The sequence below is a fragment of the Eurosta solidaginis genome, chromosome 4, assembly GCF_040869045.1.
Source record: "Eurosta solidaginis isolate ZX-2024a chromosome 4, ASM4086904v1, whole genome shotgun sequence".
NCBI classification, from domain to species: Eukaryota; Metazoa; Arthropoda; class Insecta; order Diptera; family Tephritidae; genus Eurosta; species Eurosta solidaginis.
In genome coordinates, this window is record NC_090322.1 from 54,486,445 (window position 1) to 54,499,805 (window position 13,361).

The 13,361-nt window shown below is 41.7% G+C and overlaps 1 long non-coding RNA gene across 3 annotated transcripts in view; it reads right to left on the minus strand.

The window, feature by feature from the left end:
- LOC137249791 (uncharacterized) overlaps nucleotides 1-13,361 on the minus strand; it is a 38,238-nt gene that overhangs the window by 9,835 nt on the left and 15,042 nt on the right. For all 3 annotated transcript variants that reach the window (XR_010952548.1, XR_010952547.1, XR_010952546.1), the window contains exon 2: nucleotides 10,105-10,340. This is a non-coding gene — a long non-coding RNA (uncharacterized lncRNA). The remainder of the gene's footprint in view (nucleotides 1-10,104; nucleotides 10,341-13,361) is intronic.

Sequence of the window (13,361 nt, forward strand, 5' to 3'; positions counted from 1 at the left end):
CAACACGCCACATATTGAAATAAAATAGAGAAAATTCTCGTAATTGGTGATGGCGCTTTAATTCATTGAATGGGCCAAATAATTCGATTTATAATCGACCTCCCTAGCCACGGTGCGGGAGTAACTTTAAACCCCTAAAAAAAAAAAAAAAAAAAATATTCCCATTCCAATTGGTGGCAAGAGGACTTGGCTGCCTCTAGTTAATGTGCCAGGTTAATTTAGAAGTGCCTAAACAGCTAACACACGTCACACCTAAAAGCCCGTAGCACAAGCACTTTTTAGTTTTTTAGTTTAATTACCACAATTATAGTTTTTCATCGTTTTAAAATGTTTCCCGGAATAATTAATAAATTGTCGTATTAAGATGACGCTGTCATTTCGATGAAAGCAAGAAACGTCGATGTGTTAGTGGAGAGCGAAAAAAGCTTTGAATGTGTGGGTGAACTAGTTACCTCCGTCTTATAGGGTAGGTGCGTTCATATGACCGCGTGTGTAAATGGATATAATTTTACACCTTATAAGTTTATATGCTTTCATGAGTCCCCCTAATGATCTTATGGGTGTGAATTGTGACTGACGCTTTAGTTCAAAATCGATATTTAACATTTGACATCACCTTTCTCATGTACAGCGACTATTAGTAAGTACGACACATCACTATGGCGACACAAGGAAGATACGAAAAATGGGGATAGCTCCACTTAGGCACAGTAGTAGTTGGTTAAGGTAAGGTAAACTAAGTTTGCTTAAACTCTAGCCAGTTAAACTACTGAGCAGTTTTTCAGACACAGTTAAAAGGTGTAATTAATGGTGACTTATAATCATAACCAGATAAAACAACTGATGTTGTTGTAGCAATGCTTTCGCGAGCATTGCTACAACAACAACAATGCTTCGCCCCACCTATCAATATCCTCTAACGGGAGTCCAAGGGAACTTGCCATTTCAACAGGGGTGGACCATAAGGAAAGTGGTGTTAGAGGCGTTGGTTCCACATTACAATTAAAGAGATGGTTGGTGTCATGTGGGACACATTGCAAGCGGGGCATACATTTTGTATGTCGGGGTTGATTCTGGATATGTAAGATTTTAACCTGCTACATTATCCAGAACGAAGGTGATCCAGAGTGACTCGCGTTTCCCTAGGGAGTATGTGTTCCTCTTCCGCAAGTTTTGGGTACTGTTATTTGAGTACTGGATTCATCGGGCAATTCCTGGCATAAAGGTATGACGCCTGTTTGTGGAGTTCACCAAGGACCTGCTTGTGTTTTTTTGCTTCATACGGCTGAGTTCTCAGGTGCCGTATTTCCTCAAAATGCTTACGGAGATGAATCCTTAAGTCCCTCGGCGGTGTTGGCTCATCAATCAGATGTCTGTTGGGTTGCCAAGGTTTTCGGGTATTCAACAAAACTGTTTGGTTAGCATCTCATTTCTCTCCCTGATGGGGAGTATTTTCGCCTCACTATGTAGATGGTGTTCTGGGGACATAAGAAGATAGCCCGTGGTGGTTCTGAGAGCAGTATTTTGGCAGGCCTGTAGCTTATTCCAGTGTGTAATTTTTAGGCTTCGCGACCATATAGGGGACTCGTAGCATGCAATCGGCTGGCCAATTGCTTTGTATGTGGTAATGAGCGTTTCTTTGTCTTTTCCCAAGTACTGCCAGCAAGGGATTTGAGAGTTTTATTACGGCTCTGGATTTTCGGTACAATTGCGGCTGCGTGCTCACCAAAATGTAGATCCTGATCAAACGCCGCACCCCAGATTTTGGGGTGTAGGACAGTCGGTAGCGTAGTGCCATCGACGTGGATATTCAAAATGGTCGACATTTGGGACGTGTCCACGGCTTAAAAAATGACACGACAAAATGTGGTATTAAAATGTAACTGGCCTTAGCGGCAAAGTCTCTTTGTCTTTTTATAAACGAATAACGGATATCGACAAATTACAAAGTATATAATAAAGTACAAAAGAATATCAATACAGACAATTACTAATACAAAGTATCTATATTTATTTGACAAGTGTGTGTGGTAAGTGCATGCCAGTGCTGCCGTCGATTTAGGACCAAATGTGTTGCCAGACTTGTCGGCGTAGATGCTCTTTTGGTGTATGACGTGTGGAACGTGTGTGTGGTGAGATTTTGTATTTTTGCCCCAATATCTTTCGTTGGTGGCTTAATGCAACATCCCACCGACCAGTGAATCTTCGGCGGATTCACGATACTTTAAAGCGGCTAGCTTGTTGGCTGGACGACGCAGGATTCCGTGAGATGTCTTTATGGCCGCGCTTCGAATTCGACCATCCTTACCAGGAAATACTTCCACCACCTTACCCATCTGCCAGTGGCTTCTTGGCAACGCAGGATCGCAGACAATCACCAGCTGATCTAGCTTTAGAGGATTGGATTCCTCCCTCCATTTGGGTCGACACAACAGTTGTGGCAGGTATTCCACCATCCACCGCTTCCAGATTCTATCTTTTAGATTTTGCGCAATCTTCCATTGCTTTCGTGGACAGATGTGGGCTTCATCCAGGCTGGGTGTCTGCGTGGAGTTCATGCATCCGACCAGGAAATGATTAGGAGTAAGTGGCTCCTCCTCCTCTGGACTAACTGGGATATCTGTCAGCGGGCGACTGTTAACAATGTTCTCTGCTTCTATCAGGACACTTCGAAAGGTTTCGATTCGAGGCACATCTTCCTTTAGTACGCGGTGCAATAGCTTCTTAACACACTGTATAAATCGTTCCCAGCAGCCACCTGCGCTGGGATTGGCGGGGCAGTTGAAACGCCATTCAATATTCTGCTTCGTAATTTCTTGCTCGATGCGCCCGAAATCAAACAGTCGGTCTTCGGACTTCAACTCACGCTGGGCACCAACAAAATTTGTGCCATTGTCCTTCTGATTTGCACTGGGACTCCGCGTCGATTGACGAAGTTCCTTAAGCAAATGATGAAGGCGTCGGTGGAGAGATCTTCGGCCACCTCGAGATGAATGGCTCTTGTCGTCATGCATGTAAATAATACCACCCAACGCTTCTCTGTTCTGCGACCAATCGTAACCAGAAATGGTCCGCAGAGATCAACGCCCGCATATGAAAACGGACGAACGAAGGGCGTCAAGCGATCTGATGGTAGTTGTCCCATTAGCGGCACAACGGGTTTGGCAGTCCAGCGGATGCAGATTGGACAAGCTAGTTTGATCGACCTCAGTAACCTTTTGGCAGATGGCACCCAATATTTCTGACGCATTTCGTTGATAACTAAAAGATCGTTTTGATGATGTCTTCTTGCGTGGAATTGTTGCATGATCAGGCGCGTGACATAGTGGTTTTTTGGCAATATTATCGGCTGTCTGGCTGACAATGGTAGACAAAAGGCTGAATCGATGCGTCCATGTACTCTGATAATGTTCTCTTCATCGACGAAAGGCGTATGTTTGTGGAGACAACTACTCTTCGGAAGTTGTTTATTGGCTTTCAATGTTGCAACTTCAGCTCGAAAACATTCTTGTTGTATTTGGCGACAAATATACTTTTCTGCTTCAGTGACTTCGGCAGCTGTTAGCTCTCCTCGTAAATGACTCTTACTGCGGCTATTACCCACAAAGCGTAGTATCCAAGCGACAATTCTGACTATCTTTAAAAAACAAGAATAGTTAGTGTATTTGATTAAGCCACCTGTTTGACATAACCGCATAATTCTTTCTGGTATTTCTTCACGACTGCACTCGGATGTATCAAGTTGAACTGGCTTGCCTGGCCATTCCTCGGTGCCTTGTTGCAAAAATTCCGGCCCCGTAAACCATCGATGTGATGAGCATTGTGTAAATGTTGCTCGCGTTGCGTCATCGGCTACGTTGGCTTCTGAGGGCAACCATCGCCACATGTCACTATCTGTTGATGTCAAAATTTCGGCGATACGGTGCTAGACGAAGGGTTTATACTTTCGCTCCCTTGAGCGTATCCACATAACCACCGTTTGTGAGTCGGACCAGAACGCAAAGTGATGAATCTGGAAATCATGGCTCTGCTGAATAAATGTTTTTAGGCGGCATCCTAACACAGCTGCTTGGAGCTCCAGGCGAGGAATCGTCATCCCTTTTACAGGTGCGCATCAAGATTTGGCACAGATGAATGCGATGTGAATTTGATGACCTTTACGCATTCGCAGATAGGCTACAGCTGCATATGCTGTTGAACTTGCATCAACGAATATATAGACCTCGATTTCGTCAGCGATTGGCAATACATTTCCATAGCAGCGCGGTATTGACAGTATTTTGATATTGTGGAACATGGACCACCATGTCGACCATGCCCTTCCGAGATCATTAGGTAGATGCTCGTCCCATTGGATCTTCCGCTTCCACATGGCTTGTATCAGTAACTTTCCTCCAATTGTTATACATGCGAGAAACCCGAAGGGATCATAAATCGACATCACTATGGCTTGTAACTCTCGTTTGGTGGGTGGACGCTTACACTGTAAGATATCGGGAGAAATTTTGAAAAATTGAAAATGAAATTCAAACTTATCTTTTTCCGAGTTCCAGTTCATTCCCAATATTTTGTCAACGCTTGATTGCTTCTCCATATTAACGATCGCATTTGGCTTATTGTCACCGTTTAGAAGACTTTGGAGTCTTTTGTTGTTGGAGACAAAGTTTCTTAAATTGAACCCACCAGCTGCATTTATGTCGATTGCTTCATTTGTAATGATTTCGGCTTCCTTCTCCGAGTGAAAGCTAATGACCAAGTCATCAACGTACATGCTTCTTACTACCGCATCTGCTCCCCTTGGCATTGTTGACGAAAATTGTAGCGCGTTTGTATTTTTAACATATTCAGCGCAACAGGGAGAGCAGGCTGCTCCAAAAATCATAGAGGTCATTACGTGGACCCGTATATCAGAGTTCCTGTCGTTTCTCCACAGGAACCTCTGTGCGTGCTGATCATCTGGTTTGATTTTTACCTGGGAGAACATCTCTTCAATATCACCCCCAACTGCCACCGACCCTTGGCGAAACCGATGTAAAATAGCAAAGAGCGATTGTGCTTGCTCCGGACCCTTAAGCAGTTCTGAGTTGAGCGATGTGTTGGTGACCATTGCGGCTGCGTCGAAGACTATGCGCAGCTTACCGGGTTTATGAGGGCTCATTACACCGAAATGTGGGAGATACCATACCTTCCCACTTTGGTTGTTGACTTCAGCTGCAGATAGCTCTCTGGCATAGCCCTTCTCTATGTAGCGCGCCATGCCTTTGGTGTAACTCTCAGCAAAAACTGTGCTTCTCTTCATTTTGTTCTCAATACTAAGCAACCGTCTCTTCGCCATATCGTAGCTAGGTGGAAATACAATGTCGTCTTGCTTCCACAACAAACTGTCGATTTCAAAATAGCTTTTGCACGCATATCGTCTTCTCCCTCGATAACAGCTGCTTTCACTCCCAAGTTTTCTAATGTAAAATATTCTTCGACCATGTTGCATATCTTTTTCGACAGAGGCGGGTCTCTGATCATAAGTACCCGTGGACTAGTCGAATCCATCTTATCAGTTGGCCCGTAAGCCAGCCATCCTAATTTTGTCTTGGCGGCAATTAATTGGCTCGGCCCGTTCGTAACTGTTTCGGTGGCAATACCGAGAAAGCTGTTGTCTAAACCCAAGAGCAACGTCGGCTTTACGTTGTTGTAGCTGGCGACTGGTAAGTTACCAAAATGGCGATAGTTTTGAAACGATTGACTAGGCAGATTCAAGCTTTTGACTGTGCGAACGTTCTTGAGTGGAAATGGTGCGCCACCTTGATTACCCTGTACCTCCAACGACACTATGCGAGATTTCTCTGTTGCTGTGTTCTCGCCATACCATTGTAGTGTTAGTGATGATGATTGACCATTCAAACCCAGCTGATTAGCGACGTCTTCTTCTAGCAAAGAAATAGAAGAGCCTTCGTCGACCATGGCGTGTGTCTCCATGTGACCCTTCGGCCCAAATAATGTGACGGGTATAACTTTAAACAGAATGGAACGACACTCACCTTGGCAACTGAGGACGACTTCCGCATTATTTGTGGTAGCTGATGTGACCGTATGCGTATTCGATGGTGCGTGCAGTAAGCGATGATGTACACGTTGACATTCTTGTATATTACACCGCTTTTTCTTTTGACAGCTTTGAAAATTGTGTCCTCCTTGCAGGCATGCAAAACAAAGACGTTGACGTTTGGCTAGGGCCCATCGATTTTCTATGTTACGTGTTTTAAATTGGGGACAGTCCTCCAATGAGTGTGACTGATTGCATGCAATGCACATCCATTGTTGATTTATATTACCCTGACTACTGTGTAGAAAGCGACTTGCTATGACCGGTCTCTGATCCGATCGACGAGGAGCTCTAAATGATGTTGAATGTGTTGCCTTATCAGCAACTTTTGGCATAATAGCTATTATTTTGGCTAGGTTACCGACCCATTCGGCAAAAGTTTCCACTGTGGCAAATGGTGTCACCGTAGATGCGTGTTTACTCCACTCGAACTGTTTCGAGGCTGGGAGCTTTGAAATAAGTTGCTCAAGCAACGTCGGATTTACTAAGTGCTGCTCACACCTTGCTGACTTAAAGAATGCAGTTATATTGCGTACCTGATTGGAGAGGTCCAGCACCTGTTCCATACGGTCCTCTGTTATATTTGGAAATGATTGTACCTTACGTAACTGCGCACGAATCAGCAGTTCTGGCCGACCGAAGTTAAATCTCAGCTCTTCTAATATGTTTTGCACGTTTTCTGGGAAGATAAGCAGTGATGTGACTGCCCGCTTCGCATCACCCTTTAACGCCTTTTGTAGGCGCATTAAATTTTGGCGATCACTATAGTTGAACTCACGTGTTGTGTCGGCGAAACTGGAGTAAAACAGCGGCCAATCCTCGGGATTGCCGTCAAACTCCGGCAGTGGGTACAACTTTGCTCTGTGCAAAACTCCTGACTCAATATTATATGGCGCAGGCGGTACCCGCATATAACCATGCGGCTGCTGTGACATAAATACTGGCTGGTTCAACGCATTTGCAGTGGCGTGCAATGATGCTTGTGGCAAAGCATGTGCTAATACTTGCGGCTGTTGTAATAAAAAATGTGGTGCAGAAGAAGCATATGATCCGCTAGCTGATAAACCATCTAGACCTGACTGAGCACGCCATTGCGCTTCTGTAGCCGATGGCACGGCTGCTGACGTCGATACTTGTGCTGTTTCTCTTTGTACAAGCGCGGCTGATGTTGGTGGTGGAAGTGGCAATCTCTGGGCGTTAGTTGGTGACATGTTGCCTTCTGTAACAACTGTAGCTGCTGGCGGCCATGATGATATATTATTGGCAAATGTTATCCGCGATATTGGCGGCGTGGCAAGTGATGACGTAGTTACTGGCACCATAGGTGGTTGATTTGATGCATTTCCCATACTGCTGGAATCGGAACATGCACGCTCCCGTAGATTTTGAGTTTCGTTGCGCAATTCCCTCATGCCTTCACTAAGTGACGCAATACTGGCTACTATTGCGGCTAATTGGCTGGTTATGCCTGTTGTAGACTGCTCGGCAGAGGCAGCTTGTGCATTTTGGGAATTGACATTCTCCAAGATTGTATTATCGGCGAGGGAAAAGGATTCGTTGGCATCCTCCACTTCTTCGCTGCCAGTTCTACTTCGTGCTCTAGTTAGCATATTAAGAAATACTGGCCCTTTAAATTGTACGAGCCAATGGCGGAAAACAAACAATTTGACGCGGAAATGAACAAATTTTACTCTACACGAATTTTACAGACACAAAATTACTTGGAAGGCAAAAAAATCTCACGATTGTTGTCCACGGCTTAAAAAATGACACGACAAAATGTGGTATTAAAATGTAACTGGCCTTAGCGGCAAAGTCTCTTTGTCTTTTTATAAACGAATAACGGATATCGACAAATTACAAAGTATATAATAAATTACAAAAGAATATCAATACAGACAATTACTAATACAAAGTATCTATATTTATTTGACAAGTGTGTGTGGTAAGTGCATGCCAGTGCTGCCGTCGATTTAGGGCCAAATGTGTAGCCAGACTTGTCGGCGTAGATGCTCTTTTGGTGTATGACGTGTGGAACGTGTGTGTGGTGAGATTTTGTATTTTTGCCCCAATCTCTTTCGTTGGTGGCTTATTGCAACAGGACGTTCATGTTGTAAATAAGGTCGCGGAGGATTTAGTCGGTGATAATGCCAGGTTTCGCGAGGCGAAAAAACTGGAGAGATCAGGGAGGTAGCCGTTTATTCTGTTGCAAAGCTCATCGATCTTTGGGCCTGGGCCTGTGGCCTTTATTGTGCAGTCATCGGCGCAGGAAACGATAGTAACTCCTTCTGGTGGGGTGGCGAAGGTAGCTTAGATATGGAGAAATTAAACAAAAGTGGGGATAGGACACCACCCTGTGGCACCCCTTGTTTAATTCTTCTTGGTTTTGATGTTTCATTTCTAAATTGCACCCATGCCTGCCGACCACCCAGATAATTTGCGGTCCACCTTTTAAGGCATGGGGTAAGGGTAGACCCTTCCAGGTCTTGCAGTAAAGTGCCATGGTTGACCGTATCAAAAGCTTTTGATAGGTCTAGCGCAACGGGTACTGTTCTATGGTGGGGGTTTTGATTTAACCCGCAATTTATCTGGGTGCTGATGGCATTTAGCGCGGTGGTGGTGCTATGGAGCTGATCGACCTACCTTATGGAAATCAATGTAATCGATTAATGGTGCCATACCATAACGCTAACGCCATAATCATACCATAGCCAAACAATTGGTTTTTGTATATAATTTTCTTCCGATCTGTTTGAATAATATTTATGTATATTTTAAGCTACGCAGATCTATTGTGTTGGGTGCAAATAAAACAAAGATTATTCCACCTTTCTGCTCGACGTTTCGCCAATTTTCCTTGGCATCTTCAGGAGCGTGACACTGTATTTATTTAATAAAATAAAAACAACACAATCAGATACATATAGAATTAAAATTTAAAATATTGCAAATAAATATTGTTTGCACAAAACATATTTTCTTACTTACAAAAATGGAAATTAACGAAAAACACAATTTTCACTAAAACATTTAAACATTTAAAAACATTTGAATATTAAAAAAATTGTGGAAAGTTAATAGAGTAGAAAAAATCGATACCACCTACATGCGGTAAATTTGTCATACTAAAAACTAAATTACAAACATAATAGGTACGCGGCGGCGATATTGTCTGTATCTCCTTTTTTGTTTATTGTGTTTCCTCTTTCTTGCAAAATTCTTAGGCTTTCTAAGGTGTACGCGCTTTTCTCTCCTTTCGGTGTATATTATTTTTATGTTTTCAAAATCAGCTGTGTATTTATTTTCTATTGCATGCTGTGCCAAAGCTGTGCTTTGTTTTTGTTTACGAATATCGGATTCGTGCTCAGCTACCCGCGTGCCGAGTGCCCGCTTTGTGGTCCCCATGTAGACCTTATTGCAGTTATCTTCTTCATTCCCTTTCGTAAACTACATTGCTACGTTGTTGGAGATCTATGGGTGTTTTTGTAAAGCACGTTGCCAAAGTGCAGTTTGGCCTGTATGCTAGTGTAGTGTTTGTGTTTGATGTTTTTGTCAAGTCATGTGTGAAATTTTCTGTGAGGCTAGGAATGTAAGTGACACTGAAGTATCGCTTTGTCTAGTTATTTGTATCTGAAGACTGTGTTTTTTGGGTTGTATTTTCTATTTCCATTTGTTTTTGGTTTATCGCCATATCCATAATCTAAAAATATTTGAGTTGGTGATTTTAATAACTTTTTGTAGATTTTATTCTTTGTTTTGAATACGTTTTCACTAAGAGACTTATTTTTTGTCGAATATGTTTGTAATTTTCTGCGTTTTCTTAATTTTTATGAAATTTTCACCATTCTTAGGTTATGGCACCATTCATCGATCACATTGGAGATGGGTATGGATATGGGTATGGTTACGACCATGACGTTAGGGTTAAGGAAGTTTAATTTGGCCTTAAGGCCGCCTTTGGGGTAGGATTCTAATCTAGATAATTTTTAGATACAACAGCTTACCAACAAACATTTTTGCCGTCTTTCAGTGAGTTTTACAGCTCCGGCTCACGCTCAATTCTTACGGGAATGCTCTGGATCATTGAGAGACTTGAGAAGCAGATGTCGTCAAATTATCGCACACGTGAAATGTGATAGGCAGATGCAGCCGCTGTTTTTCATTTAACTCATACGGCGAAAGGCTAAGCAGCGACATCTACTTTTGAAAAAGTAGGTATATTAAAGGCCGCGCTGCCAACCTAAAAAGAAGTAATTAACAAATTATTTGGCTCACAAATTGAACCAGACTTCTATCTGGATTTATCTGGCTCAAATCGTTGTTGTTGCATTTACATGCAAAATTATTTATCTGGCTCAGAATTTTGCCACCGGATGATAGCTTTTGTTGAGTTCGTAATTGCAATTAATAAATAATGTACTTAGTATGCAAATGCTTAATGCGTAAGCATACCAAACATAGGTTTGACATTTGCATTATTTTCTTTTGTTTTCTTATATTTACTTCATTCGCTCTTTATCATGTGCAAATACCGCACGCTGAATTTACTGTTCCGCGATAATTAGTACAATAAATACATATAATATAAATTAAAATCGTTGTAACGCGTATTTATTCATATTGGCAATTTCGATTGGGTGAGCTGACCATCAATGAGCTATCGAGGTACAACCGCATCAAATTCAGTCCACCGCAATCAGGAAACCCTTAGCAGTCTCGAAAAGGGTAAAGCGCAACAAAATTTGTTGGCCCTTCGAGCCGGGTTATATTTGCCAATCGCTAAAAGTGCAAGTATAAAAGCGCAGAATTTGGTAAAGTCTAGTTGAGCGATCGACTGCTGTTTCAACAGGGGCGGACCATAGGAAGATAGGTGTTAGAGGCGAAGGTTCCACATTAGAATTGAAAAGATGGTTGGTGTCATGTGGGGACACATCGCCTCCCAAGGCAGTCGGTTCTATGTACCGGAGTGACTCGGGATTTTTCCTGACAAAGGACTGTCATTTCAGTGTAACCCCATTTAATTTGTCTCCCTAATTAACACAAGTGTAAAAGTTGAGCAATATATTTACTTATTTTGGGGGAGATGCAATTGAGTTAATAAAACACACTTTTAGTCGTCCACAATCAATCTATATCTCACAACCGGAAGTCGACCATCTTATTCTTCTTCTTTTTTGTATTCTCCTTTTACAGAGTTGCCTTAATCTTCAATATCGTACATTTCTTAATCTTGTACCTAATCTACTACAATTCGTTATTTGTTCAGAGTTACCATCTTACAGCTCGGCCAACCTGACACTGTATCGACCTCGATACATTATAACTCCCCTGCAAAAATCCCGAATACTCCATGCATGTATGTATGGAGTACTCGCTATGGACCAATCGAGTGCTCCAAAATTAAACACAATTCATACAAAAAATATGGTCCAATTAACATTGCGATATCCTAGGACTGGACCAGGGTTCCCTGCAAAACTCCCGAATACTCCATGCATGTATGTATGGAGTACTCGCTATGGACCAATCGAGTGCTCCAGAATTAACCGCAATTCATACAAAAAATATGGTCCAATTTACATTGCGATGTCCTAGGACTGGACCATATACTCCAGCTCCGCATTACATCAGAGTAATCCATGGAGTACCCACAGTCCAATAAACATCGTATAGTGATTACATCCGTTAAAAACGAGCAATGATCGGCTTACAATATGTTCTTATAGAAACATGAGTTGGTCCATTGCTGCATTACAGTGGAGTATAATGGTAAGTACTCCAGTGGACCACATGATCCACCGATTTTTGCAGGGTTAATTTCTATTTTCTCTATCGTACATTTCTCAACCTAATACCTAATCTACCCTTCAAAAAATGCGAGTACTCCATAAATAGTGTAAGGAATACTCCTTTAGGAGTATAGGAGTGCTCAAAAACTAATCTGTATTCATACAAAAAATGTGCTCCAATTAACATTGCGATGTCCTAGGAGAGGAGTAGGTGCAGTGTTTAAAAAACTGTGTGAGCTGTCACGTTATTTGATTTTGCTTGTGCTTGCGCTTTTGAGAAACACAACAGTCTCAGTTCTAGCACAAGCAAAAAACGAAAAGCGAAAGAAATGAAATGCCGTAAACAGTCGCACCTTCGTATATTTAATTATTGCTATTACTGCGGCTTTCCTCAGTGGCCACAGTCGCTGTAAAATCAATAGAGTTGATTTTAACAGTCGCAGAAATTAACAGTCGCAAAAAGCAGCAGTCGTGAAATATGAAAATCAACGCTTTTAGCAAACTGCAAGCGACTGATATTTACGTTTTGTTATGATTTTTGTTTACTAAGACGAGGCGCTACAGCGTTGTACGTAGTACGCTGTACATATATATGTACATACATGTATTTCCATTTCAAGTATATTAAAAAATATAATATATAAGATATTTCTCCATACATATTTACATGTGTGTATATTTTATTTTGAAACATTTTAAATTTAAATTCATGTAGGTAATTGTCTTTAATTAAAATATAAATAAATAAATAATAAAGTAAAACGATAGTTAAAAATCCTAATGGTCAAAAAGGGGTACATTTTCTATGGCTGTGTCAAGAAAACAATGCATGTATGTACATACAGTTGGCAAAAAGCGTTGATTTTCATATTTCACGACTGCTGTTTTTTGCGACTGTTCATTTTTGCGACTGTTAAAATCAACTCTATTGATTTTACAGCGACTGTGGCCACTGAGGAAAGCCGCAGTGCTATCAATAATTAAATATACGAAGGCGCGACTGTTTACGGCATTTCATTTCTTTCGATTTTCGTTTTTTGTTTGTGCTAAAACTGAGACTGTTGTTTTTTCTCGAAAGCGCAAGCACAAGCAAGTGTTCGTATTAATAAGTCGACGAACAGTAAAGTCTATGAAAATCGAAATTTTGGTGACTTTTACTATTCGGACTGCAGTTTTTTAAGCACTGAGTAGGTGATCCCACTCTCGATTTGTTTGTGAGTATTCCATAGAATACATACGTGAGAGTACTTTCCAAAGTACTTCCACTGCAGTACTCCATGGAGCACCCACAGAGGATCATATGGCAAAGTACTCCAAAAAACTACTCTATGGAGTATTTGCGGAACAGTACTCTCTAAACTGCTCCTGAAATATTTCTGCATGAAGTACCGACAAGATATAACTTTTACATTTTACATTACACCTTGGAATACTAGCAAAAGAGTACTCGTTAAACCACCCTCGATGGATTA